This window comes from Coregonus clupeaformis, unplaced genomic scaffold (assembly GCF_020615455.1).
Source record: "Coregonus clupeaformis isolate EN_2021a unplaced genomic scaffold, ASM2061545v1 scaf0899, whole genome shotgun sequence".
In the NCBI taxonomy this organism is placed as follows: domain Eukaryota; kingdom Metazoa; phylum Chordata; class Actinopteri; order Salmoniformes; family Salmonidae; genus Coregonus; species Coregonus clupeaformis.
Window position 1 is genome coordinate 151,592 of NW_025534353.1, and position 13,889 is coordinate 165,480.

The window sequence follows — 13,889 nt, forward strand, 5'->3', positions numbered from 1 at the left end:
AGTAAAAAGTACATTATTTTCTTTAGGAATGTAGTGAAGTAAAAGTTGTCAAAAATATAAATAGTAAAGTACAGATACCACCAAAAACTACTTCAGTACTTTACACCACTGGTTAGATATGGATACCCTATTGTGATCACTACATCCGATGGATCTGGATACTGCTTTCAAGCACATTTCTGCAGCATTAGTAAATATGTGATCAATACATGTTGATGATTTCATTCCTGTGCTGTTTGTAACTACCCTGGTAGGTAGACTGATAACCTGAACCAGGTTGCAGGCACTGGTTTGAAGCTTTCTCTTGAGTGGGCAGCTTGATGAAAGCCAGTCAATATTTAAATCACCCAGAAAATATACCTCTCTGTTGATATCATATACATTATCAAGCATTTCACATGTTATCCAGATACTGACTGTTAGCACTTCATGGTCTATAGCAGTTTCCCACAAGAATGGGCTTTAGGTGAGGCAGATGAACCTGCAGCCATATTACTTCAACAGTATTTAACGTGAGATCCTCTCTAATCTTTACAGGAATGTGGTTCTGAATATAAACAGCAACACCTCCACCATTGGCATTTCTGTATTTTCTGTAAATGTTATAACCTTGTATTGCTACCACTGTATCATCAAAGGTATTATCTAAGTGAGTTTCAGAGATTGTCAGAATATGAATGTCATCTGTTACTAGCAACTTATTAATTTCATGAACCTTGTTTCTTAAGCTACAAATCTAATAAGTTTATAACAGGTTTGTATTGACTATATGAACAGGTTTATAATAGGATTATAATAGGATTGTATTGCCTATATGAACAGGTTTATAATAGGATTATAATAGGATTGTATTGCCTATATGAACAGGTTTATAACAGGTTTGTATTGCATTTTTGTATTGACTATAATGAACGTTTTATAATAGGTTTATAACAGGTTTGTATTGCCTTAATGAACAGGTTTACAGCAGGTTTGTACTGACTATATGAACAGGTTTACAGCAGGTTTGTACTGACTATATGAACAGGTTTATAACAGGTTTGTACTGACTATATGAACAGGTTTATAGCAGGTTTGTACTGACTATATGAACAGGTTTACAGCAGGTTTGTACTGACTATATGAACAGGTTTACAGCAGGTTTGTACTGACTATATGAACAGGTTTACAGCAGGTTTGTACTGACTATATGAACAGGTTTACAGCAGGTTTGTACTGACTATATGAACAAGTTTATAACAGGTTTGTACTGACTATATGAACAGGTTTACAGCAGGATTGTACTGACTATATGAACAGGTTTATAGCAGGTTTGTACTGACTATATGAACAGGTTTACAGCAGGTTTGTACTGACTATATGAACAGGTTTACAGCAGGTTTGTACTGACTATATGAACAGGTTTACAGCAGGTTTGTACTGACTATATGAACAGGTCGAATTGCTGCAAAGAAACCGCTACTAAAGGACACCGATAAGAAGAAGTGACCTGCTTGGGCCAAGAAACACGATCAATGGACATTAGACTGGAGGAAATCTGTCCTTTGGTCTGGAGTCCAAATTTGAGATTTTTGGTTCCAACCGCCGTGACGCAGTGTGGGTGAACGGATGATCTCTGCATGTGTAGTTCCCACCGTAAAGCACTGAGGAGGAGGTGTTATGTTGTGGGGGTGCTTTGCTGGGGACACTGTTTATAACAGGTTTGTATTGACTATATGAACAGGCTCTTAATAGGTTTATAACAGGTTTTGATATGACGTCTTTTCATAGTGTTGTAGGAACAAATTTAAATATGTTAGATAGGTAACTCTTGGTGCCACAGAGTCTGAATGCCAAGGATTCCAGTATGTCGAGGGAGCTTACTCGTGTTTATCTTAGAAAGATTGATAGATGGAATATACTGACTTGGGTACAAGGTGATACCATCAGAGTGGGGAGTGCCCACTGATGGTTACCAGATGTTGTTGAGGAAGTCAACTCAGTAGACAGGTATCTGGCAGGACAGTGACCATTAAGAATAAATCAGAACTTGATTTACCTCGTAGAGAATGAAAGGTAATGACGAAATTATTGCAGACAAATCCGCATCTAAAACATATCTCTTTTAAAAGTATCGAAGATCAAACACCATGCGAATGGATGTTAATTAAATTAGGATTTTTCTATGTGGAACCATATCTCAGTGATTTATCAGCATGGACAGATAATGACTATCCTCAAGATGGTAGTTTTAAAAGGGATAAATTACAGGTAGCGAGAAAATATATAATTGATAATACAGCTGTAAGCAACCCGAAATGGGATTTAGTGATTGGTTTTTATAGAATCTTATGGAAAGTCAGGCTAAGAAAAAAGTATTCCTAAAATCAGTTCAACATACATGTTTCCTATAGTTAACAGATAACTTTGAGATAAGACGGTGGTGTGAGGAATGTAGGGCATTGTGCTGAAGCACCAATTTGAACTGCTCTCGGACTCACATATTGCTGTTCACTGGACCTTATGACCTTATGATCACTCAGCTGCACAGCTGATGCCTGCTGGACTGTTCCTTTACACGGTACCCTGTCCTGTTTATTCTGTTTAGCCTTAGCCCAAACGTTATCGCTATTACCAGTTGTTGTCTTAGCTCTCTCTAATAACACCTGTGACTGCTTTATGCCTCTCTCCCATGTCAATTATGCCTTGCCTATTGCTGTTTGGGTTAGTTCTTATTATACAATTTCACTGTAGAACCTGTGACGTCACGAGAGGCTACACAGCTTTCAGCGGGATTGCTCAAGTAGTGCAAGGAGACAAGGTTCAAACAAAACAAGGATTTTATTATAGGTCTTGGGAAATTAACGAAAATATAACAAAATTCTGTTCTCTTGTGGCTCTTTAAGGGTTAACAGTTCAGGGATGTCTCTTCCACATCCAGAATCATAATTCTCACTCGCTCAGATAACTTTTCCCCAGCCTTACTGTAGTCCACGTTGCAGCTAGTGGCCAACCCAGCAAAAAGTCCTTCCAAATGTCTCTCACGTATTTCCACAGGTGCATATATCCAAAGGTGAGTATTTCCCAAAGGTAAGTATCTCCAAATCCTTATATTCCTCATGGAAGTGGACGTGCAGCACTCTTGTCCTCCAGAGAGCCCAGGTTGGAGACCGTGTCTCTTCACCCCCACACACTCCCTCAGTGTCTCTTCCCTTCCCAAACCTTCAGCTCATCAGCTCCTCATTTGTTTCAGCTGCGTGGGAAGATTGGCCATAGAGGGGTGGAGTTCCCGACCATACCAGCAGATGGAGCCATAGCTGTCTGGGTTTGCAGCCACCTCAGGGGGATGTAACGTCCCTCCAGGACACAGCCTCTCGTGACATCACAAACCCCTAGTCCCTCTCAAACTGCCTCAAATAGTTCCTTTGTTCCACCCCCCATACACACGCCGAGACCGGCTCAATCGGTGCCTCCAGTGATGCTATCTCTTTCATTGTTACCCAACGCTTAGGGTTACCTGAACTGTACTCATATCCTTCCATATCCTTTTCTGTACATAATGCCCTGAATCTTTTCTACAACGGCCGGAGAACTGCCCCCTTTATTCTATGTACCCAACGCACTAGAAGACCAGTTCTTAAAGCCTTTAGTCGTATCCTTATTCTAGTCCTCCTCTGTTCCTCTGGTGATGTAGAGGCTAACCCAGGCCCTGCAGCCCCCAGTATCACTCCTACTCCCCAGGAGCTATCATTTGTTGACTTCTGTAACCGTAAAAAGTCTTGGTTTTCTGCACGTAAATATCAGAAGCCTCCTTCCTAAGTTTGAGTTATTCACTGCGTTAGCACTCACGCCAACCCTGATGTTCTAGCAGTGTCTGAATCCTGGCTTAGGAAGGCCACCAAAAATTCTGAAATGTCCATCCCCAACTATAACATTTTCCGTCTAGATAAAACTGCCAAAGGGGGTGGAGTTGCAATCTACTGTAGAGATAGCCTGCAGAGCTCTATCACAATATCCAGGTCTGTGCCCAAACAGTTTGAGCTTCTACTTCAAAAAATCCACCTTTCCAGAAATAAATCTCTCACTGTTGCCGCTTGCTACAGACCCCCCTCAGCCCCCAGCTGTGCCCTGGACACCATATGTGAATTGATTGCCCCCATCTATCCTCAGAGTTCGTACTCGCTTGGTGACCTAAATTGGGATATGCTTAACACCCCGGCCATCCTACAATCTAAACTAGATGCCCTCAATCTCACACAAATTATCAACGAACCTACCAGGTACAACCCTAAATCCGTAAACATGGGTACCCTCATAGATATCATCCCGACTAACTTACCCTCTAAATACACCTCCGCTGTCTTCAACCAGGATCTCAGCGATCACTGCCTTATTGCCTGTGTCCGTAACGGGTCCGCGGTCAAACGATCCACCCCTCATCACTGTCAAACGCTCCCAAAAACACTTCAGCGAGCAGGCCTTCCCTAATTGACCTGGCCCAGGTATCCTGGATGGATATAGATCTCATTCCGTCAGTAGAGGATGCCTGGTTGTTCTTTAAAAGTAATTTCCTCTCAATCTTAAATAAACATGCCCCATTCAAAAATACAGAATTAAGAACAGATATAGCCCCTGGTTCTCCTCAGACTTGACTGCCCTTGACCAGCACAAAAACATCCTGTGGCGTACTGCATTAGCATCAAATAGCCCCCGCGATATGCAACTTTTCAGGGAAGTTAGGAACCAATATACCCAAGCAGTCAGGAAAGCAAAGGCTAACTTTTTCAAACAGAAATTTGCATCCTGTAGCACTAACTCCAAAAAGTTTTGGGACACTGTAAAGTCCATGGAAAATAAGAGCACTTCCTCCCAGCTGCCCACTGCACTGAGGCTAGGAAACACTATCACCACCGATAAATCTACAATAATCGAGAATTTCAACAAGCATTATGCTACGGCTGGCCATGCTTTCCACCTGGCTACCACTACCCCAGCCACCAGCTCTGCACCCTCCGCTGCAACTTGCCCATGCCCCCCCGCTTCTCCTTCACACAAATCCAGACAGCTGATGTTCTGAAAGAGCTGCAAAATCTGGACCCCTACAAATCAGCTGGGCTAGACAATCTGGACCCTTTCTTTCTAAAACTAGCCGCGAAATTGTCGCAACCCCTATTACTAGCCTGTTCAACCTCTCTTCGTAACGTCTGAGATCCCCAGAGATTGAAAGCTGCCGCGGTCATCCCCCTCTTCAAAGGGGGTGACACTCTAGAGCCAAACTGTTACAGACCCATATCCATCCTGCCCTGCCTTTCAAAAGTTTTTGAAAGCCAAGTCAACAAACCGATCACCGACCATTTGAAACCCACCGTACCTTCTCCGCTATGCAATCCGGTTTCGAGCTGGTCATGGGTGCACTTCAGCCACGCTCAAGGTCCTAAACGATATTATAACCGCGATTGATAATAGACAGTACTGTGCAGCCGTTTTCATTGACCTGGCCAAGGCTTTCGACTCTGTCAACCACCGCATTCTTATTGGCAGACTAAATAGCCTTGGTTTCTCAAATGACTGCCTCGCCTGGTTCACCAACTACTTCTCTGATAGAGTTCAATGTGTCAAATCGGAGGGCCTGTTGTCTGGACCTATGCCAGTCTCTATGGGGGTGCCACAGGGTTCAATTCTTGGGCCGACTCTTTTCTCTGTGTATATCAATGACGTCGCTCTTGCTGCTGGTGACTCTCAGATCCACCTCTACGCAGACGACACCATTTTGTATACATCTGGCCCTTCATTGGACACTGTGTTAACAAACCTCCAAACGAGCTTCAATGCCATACAACACTCCTTCAGTAGCCTCCAACTGCTCTTAAACACTAGTAAAACTAAATGCATGCTCTTCAACCGAACGCTGCTTGCACCCGCCCACCCGACTAGAATCACTACTCGACGGGTCTGACCTAGAGTATGTGGACAACTACAAATATCTAGGTGTCTGGTTAGACTGTAAACTCTCCTTCCAGACTCACATTAAGAATCTCCAATCCAAAGTTAAATCTAGAATCGGTTTCCTATTTCGCAACAAAGCCTCCTTCACCATGCTGCCAAACATGCCCTCGTAAAACTGACTATCCTACCGATCCTTGACTTCGGCGATGTCATTTACAAAATAGCCTCCAACACTCTACTCAGCAAATTGGATGTAGTCTATCACAGTGCCATCCGTTTTGTCTCCAAAGCCCAATATACTACCCACCACTGTGACCTGTACGCTCTTGTTGGCTGGTCCTCACTACATATTTGTCGCCAAACCCACTGGCTCCAGGCCATCTATAAATCACTGCTAGGCAAATCCCCACCTTATCTTAGCTCATTGGTCACCATAGCAACACCCACCCGTAGTCTGCGCTCCAGCAGGTATATCTCACTGGTCATCCCCAAAGCCAACACCTCCTTTGGCCGCCATTCCTTCCAGTTCTCTGCTGCCAATGACTGGAACAAATTGCAAAAATCTCTGAAGCTGGAGACACTTATCTCCCTCACTAACTTTAAGCATCAGTTGTCAGAGCACCTTACCGATCACTGCACCTGTACACAGCCCATCTGAAATTAGCCCCGCCCAACTACCTCATCCCTATATTGTTATTTATTTTGCTCATTTGTACCCCAGTATCTCTATTTGCACATCATCTCTTGCACATCTATCATTCCAGTGTTAATACTAATTGTAATTATTTTGCACTATAGCCTATTTATTGCCTTACCTCCATAACTTGCTACATTTGCACACACTGTATATATATTTATTTCTGTTGTATTTTTGACTTTGTTTTGTTTTACCCCATATGTAACTCTGTGTTGTTGTTTTTATCGCACTGCTTTGCTTTATCTTGGCCAGGTCGCAGTTGTAAATGAGAACTTGTTCTCAACTGGCTTACCTGGTTAAATAAAGGTGAAATAAAAAAATAAAAAAATAAAAATTGTGGTTACAACGATTTAGTAGAGCTATCGAAATGGCAGAAAGAAGGTTTAGAGGTAATGCAGGATGAATAGAAATTGAAAAAATGAAATATACTAGAGAAAGTATGGAAAGTCAATATAAAAAGGTATTTGCAATAGTCAGACAAAGCCAAAACGTTGATTTAAACGATAGATTAGCAAATAAAATTATGGATTTTTTTGTTGAAGCAGTGAAACGATACCAATTACAGAAAAAGATTAAACTTGATCCAACATCCTCAGTTCATACAAGGGATATAAAAGGAGTTGTATCTTGTATTTTAGTGAAGTGAAAAATATTTCTCAGAAAGTTCAATTGATTGTGGATGATTTGGCATGTAGAGGTGGAAGTAGACCATATGAAGAGGATAATATACAGGAGGACCAAGTGATGGCACCGCTGTTAGTTATGGAAGACAGGGTTTTGGATAAGCCGCTTACTTTAGCTGAAATTTCTCAAATTACAAAAGATGCACCGCAGCCATTAATCAACCCACTAGGATTTCTAAATTGGTGGCGCACAGCTTTAATGCATGGATCTATGAGTGGTAAAGACTTCAGATACATTTTAAATACTCTAATGCCAAATGTTAACATGGAAACATTGATAACTTCATGTGAGACTTGATCATACGATAACGATGGTCCTAGAGATGGGAGGGATCCAGAAGTCAGGTTTCCTTGGTTGAATAGGGATCATAAAGAAGCACATATCGAAGAACTTAAAGTATTCTTAAAATAACATGCTAGTCAGGAACGAGATGTTACCCAATTGTTAAATTGTAAACGTAAACCAAATGAAACAATGTCTGAATATGCAACGCGTTTTCAAAAATCATGGAGAGAGGAGGGTAAATTGGAAATCAATGATTTGGAGGACACTTTTTTCATAAGCATGTTTTTTAATGGCATGGACCAAGAGTCTGCGTATACTCTGAAACTGTCTACACCAGAAATATATTCAATAAAACCATTACAGTTATTACAAAATAGTAGGGAATTAGAGGCAGTAGGATTATTCAATGAACAGAAACCTACAATTCAGGCACTACAATTTCCCCAATACAAACAGCAGGATAAAATGGTCCCATTTCAGCAGCCTTTAAAACGGGCAATTCGTACCTTATAATAATAATGGAGGGAGAGGAAGGGCCAATGGTAATTCCAGAGGAGGAAGAAGGAGGTTTAACAGAGACATGGATACTTGCATTTATTGTCAACACTGGGGACATTGGGTTGGAATACAGGATGAGGAGAGGCTAAGATATGGAGATAGAGAAGATAGATAGAGAGAGGGGGGAATTGGAATCCACCCAACCGCACCCCGGAACCCCAGAATAAACCTAGAGAGGAGACTCTGGGTAATCTTTTATGGGGACAATGACATACAACACCGATAGGCAAGGAGAATATTAAATACATGATCAATGACCCACAATTGCATATTTCGGATAACCCATTGGAAATACCACAGTTAAGTTTACGTGTATCTGGTAAAATATTTCAATTTCTAATAGATACTGGGGAAACTCATGTCATGTTTAAGGCAATGAGATTTAAAGTGTCCTTTAAGTAATCAGAAGGTCCAGTCTATCGGAATTAGCGGAACTCCGCAGATCCTGTATCTCTCCCGTTGCAAATTGATCCTGTTTCTCTCCCGTTACAAATTGATTTGGACGATATTAATTTTCAACATTAATTTATAGTAAGCGCTACAACTCCTGTGGCTGATGGGAAGAGACCCTTTAAGGAAACTTAATGCAACCATTTTTTGTTCACCAGTGGAATGGTATCAGGCATCCCTGGGCCAGACTACAGTCAATCATAGGACCTACTGAAGAGATGAGTCTTCAGTAAAGACTTAAAGATCGAGACCAAGTCTGCGTCTCTCACATGGATAGGCAGACCATTCCATAATAAATGGAGCTCTGTAGGAGAAAGCCCTGCCTCCAGCTGTTTGCTTAGAAATTCTAGGGACAATAAGGAGGCCTGCGTCTTGTGACCGTAGCGTACGTGTAGGTATGTACGGCAGGACCAAATCAGAGAGATAGGTAGGCGCAAGCCCATGTAATGTTTTGTAGGTTAGCAGTAAAACCTTGAAATCAGCCCTAGCCTTAACAGAAAGCCAGTGTAGAGAGGCCAGCACTGGAGTAATATGATCAAATTTTTTAACGCAGAGGTCCTTCACTGTTTTTTTTTAGATGACTGAGTGATGGAGTGCTGCATCAGATGACCTGGCCTCCACAATCCCCCGACCTCAACCCAATTAAGATGGTTTGGGATGAGTTGGATGGCAGAATGAAGGAAAAGCAGCCAACAAGTGCTCAGCATGTGTGAGAACTCCTTTAAGACTGTTGGAAAAGCATTCCAGGTGAAGCTGGTTGAGAGAATGCCAAGAGTGTGCAAAGCTGTCATCAAGGCAAAGGGTGGCTATTTGAAGAATCTCAAATATAAAATATATGATGATTTGTTTAACATGTTTTTTGGTTACTACATGATTCCATATGTGTTATTTCATAGTTTTGATGTCTTCACTATTATTCTACAATGTAAAAAATTGTAAAAAATAAATAAAAACCCTTGAATGAGTAGGTGTGTCCAAACTTTTGACTGGTACTGTATATACAGTGGGGAAAAAAAGTATTTAGTCAGCCACCAATTGTGCAAGTTCTCCCACTTAAAAAGATGAGAGAGGCCTGTAATTTTCATCATAGGTACACGTCAACTATGACAGACAAAATGAGATTTTTTTTCTCCAGATAATCACATTGTAGGATTTTTAATGAATTTATTTGCAAATTATGGTGGAAAATAAGTATTTGGTCAATAACAAAAGTTTCTCAATACTTTGTTATATACCCTTTGTTGGCAATGACACAGGTCAAACGTTTTCTGTAAGTCTTCACAAGGTTTTCACACACTGTTGCTGGTATTTTGGCCCATTCCTCCATGCAGATCTCCTCTAGAGCAGTGATGTTTTGGGGCTGTCGCTGGGCAACACGGACTTTCAACTCCCTCCAAAGATTTTCTATGGGGTTGAGATCTGGAGACTGGCTAGGCCACTCCAGGACCTTGAAATGCTTCTTACGAAGCCACTCCTTCGTTGCCCGGGCGGTGTGTTTGGGATCATTGTCCTGCTGAAAGACCCAGTCACGTTTCATCTTCAATGCCCTTGCTGATGGAAGGAGGTTTTCACTCAAAATCTCATGATACATGGCCCCATTCATTATTTCCTTTACACGGATCAGTCGTCCTGGTCCCTTTGCAGAGAAACAGCCCCAAAGCATGATGTTTCCACCCCCATGCTTCACAGTAGGTATGGTGTTCTTTGGATGCAACTCAGCATTCTTTGTCCTCCAAACACGACGAGTTGAGTTTTTACCAAAAAGTTATATTTTGGTTTCATATGACATTCTCCCAATCCTCTTCTGGATCATCCAAATGCACTCTAGCAAACTTCAGACGGGCCTGGACATGTACTGCCTTAAGCAGGGGGACACGTCTGCACTGCAGGATTTGAGTCCCTGGCGGCGTAGTGTGTTACTGATGGTAGGCTTTGTTACTTTGGTCCCAGCTCTCTGCAGGTCATTCACTAGGTCCCCCCGTGTGGTTCTGGGATTTTTGCTCGCCGTTCTTGTGATCATTTTGACCCCACGGGGTGAGATCTTGCGTGGAGCCCCAGATCGAGGGAGATTATCAGTGGTCTTGTACGTCTTCCATTTCCTAATAATTGCTCCCACAGTTGATTTCTTCAAACCAAGCTGCTTAACTATTGCAGATTCAGTCTTCCCAGCCTGGTGCAGGTCTACCATTTTGTTTCTGGTGTCCTTTGACAGCTCTTTGGTCTTGGCCATAGTGGAGTTTGGAGTGTGACGGTTTGAGGTTGTGGGCAGGTGTATTTTATACTGATAACAAGTTCAAACAGGTGCCATTAACACAGGTAACGAGTGGAGGACAGAGGAGCCTCTTAAAGAAGAAGTTACAGGTCTGTGAGAGCCAGAAATCTTGCTTGTTTGTAGGTGACCAAATACTTATTTTCCACCATAATTTGCAAATAAATTCATAGAAAATCCTACAATGTGATTTTCTGGAAAAAAAATTCTCAATTTGTCTGTCATAGTTGACGTGTACTTATGATGAAAATTACAGGCCTCTCTCATCTTTTTAAGTGGGAGAACTTGCACAATTGGTGGCTGACTAAATACTTTTTTTCCCCACTGTATATATAGCAATCAAAGAAAAAATCAAGTGAACACCGCCCGTCTCATTGGCGCGTAATGAAGTCGTGTCTTCGTGGCTAAAATTGTTTCTGTATCAGATATAGATGCAGAATGATGAAGGAAAAGCTGGTTACCTTCTGGAGTGTCTGAGGAATAAATAGGAACCTAACTTGACTGGCTGAAACAAGGTTTAGCTTTCGATTTTCAAAGATTTCTTTCTTTGCAAGTTGAACAAGTGGGAATACAACATCGATCGGGCATACAACATGGATCGTATAAGGATATAAAAACTACGCTATATTGTATCTCTGGGACCCTCAGGATGACAAATCAGAGCAAGATTACTGAATGTAAGTGCATTATTTACCTTCAGAGGTGAATGTATCAAACCAGTTGTCTTGATAAAAGTGTTTTGTTGTTGTGCACCATCCTCAAACAATAGCATGGTATTTTTCCACTGTAATAGCTACTGTAAATTGGACAATGCAGTTAAATTAACAATAATTTAAGCTTTCGGCCCATATAAGACATGTATATGTCAGTGAACATGTGCTTTTGTTTACAACGTCATTGTAGTCACATTATCCATATTGAGCAACAACTGTCCCGATTTCGGGACACCCATCCAGTAGAAGTTAACAGGTTTATAATAGGTTTATATCAGGTTTGTATTGCCTATATGAACAGGTCTATAACAGGTTGTATTGACTATATGAAATAGGTTTATAACATGTTTATAATAGATTTATAACAGGTTTGTATTCCCTTAATGAACAGGTTTATAGCACTTTTGTAATGACTATATAAACACCTTCACGTGTTTATAATTGATTTATGAAAGGTTTGTATTGACAATATGAAAAGGTTCTCAAGAGGTTTTTAATCCGTTTGTATTTGTATTTGTATTTATTGTGGATCCCCATTAGCTGCTGCCAAGTCAGTAGCTACTCTTCCTGGGGTCCGGCAAAATTAAGGAAGTTATAAAAAAAATTAAAAATTACAATACATTCATAAAAGATTTCACAACACACTAAGTGTGTGCCCTCAGGCCCCTACTCCACTACCACATATCTACAGTACAAAATCCATGTGTACGTGTGTGTATAGTGCGTATGTTATCATGTGTTTGTATGCATGTGTCTGTGCCTATGTGTGTGTTGCTTCACAGTCCCCGCTGTTCCATAAGGTGTATTTTTATCTGTTTTTTAAATCTGATTCTACTGCTTGCATCAGTTACCTGATGTGGAATAGAGTTCCATGTAGTCATGTCTCTATGTAGTACTGTGCGCCTCCCATAGTCTGTTCTGGACTTGGGGACTGTAAAGAGACCTCTGGTGGCATGTCTTGTGGGGTATGCATGGGTGTCTGAGCTGTGTGCTAGTCGTTTAAACTGACAGCTCTGTGCATTCAACATGTCAATACCTCTCACAAATACAAGTAGTGATGAAGTCAATCTCTCCTCCACTTTGAGCCAGGAGAGATTGACATGCATATTATTAATGTTAGCTCTCTGTGTACATCCAAGGGCCAGCCGTGCTGCCCTGTTCTGAGCCAACTGCAATTTTCCCAAGTCCCTCCTTGTTGCACCTGACCACACGACTGAACAGTAGTCCAGATGCGACAAAACTAGAGCCTGTAGGACCTGCCTTGTTCATAGTGTTGTTAAGAAGGTAGAGCAGTGCTTTATTATGGACAGACCTCTCCCCATCTTAGCTACTGTTGTATCAATATGTTTTGACCATGACAGTGTACAAACCAAGGTTACTCCAAGCAGTTTAGTCTCCTCAACTTGCTCAATTAGTAGTTGAGGTTTAGGGTTTAGTGAATGATTTGTCCCAAATACAATGCTTTTAGTTTTGGAAATATTTAGGACTAACTTATTCCTTGCTACCCATTCCGAAACTAACTGCAGCTCTTTGTTAAGTGCTTCAGTTATTTCAGTTGTTGTAGTAGCTGACGTGTATAGTGTGGAGTCATCCGTATACATAGAGACACTGGTTTTACTCAAAGCCAGTGGCATCTCGTTAGTAAAGATTGAAAAAAAGTAAGGGGCCCAAACAGCTGCCCTGGGGAATTCCTGATTCTACCTGGATTATGTTTGAGAGGCTTCCATTAAAGAACACCCTCTGTGTTCTGTTAGATAAGTAACTCTTTAGCCACATTATGGCATGGGGTGTAAAGCCATAACACATACGTTTTTCCAGCAGCAGACCATGGTTGATAATGTCAAAAGCTGCACTGAAGTCTAGCAAAACAGCCCCCACAATCATTTTATCATCAATTTCTCTCAGCCAATCATCAGTCATTTGTGTAAGTGCTGTGCTTGTTGAGTGTCCTTCCCTATAAGCGTGCTGAAAGTCTGTTGTCAATTTGTTTACTGTGAAAAAACATTGTATCTGGTCAAACACCATTTTTTCATGAAGTTTACTAAGGGTTGGTAACAGGCTGATTGGTCAGCTATTTGAGCCAGTAAAGGGGGCTTTACCATTCTTGGGTAGTGGAAAGACTTTTGCTTCCCTCCAGGCCTGAGGGGGCACACTTTCTAGTAGGCTTAGATTGAAGATATGTCAAATAGGAGTGGCAATATCGTCCGCTATTATCCTCAGTAATTATCCATCCAGATTGTCAGACCCTGGTGGCTTGTCATTGTTGATAGACAACAATAACATTTTCACCTCTTCCACACTGACTTTA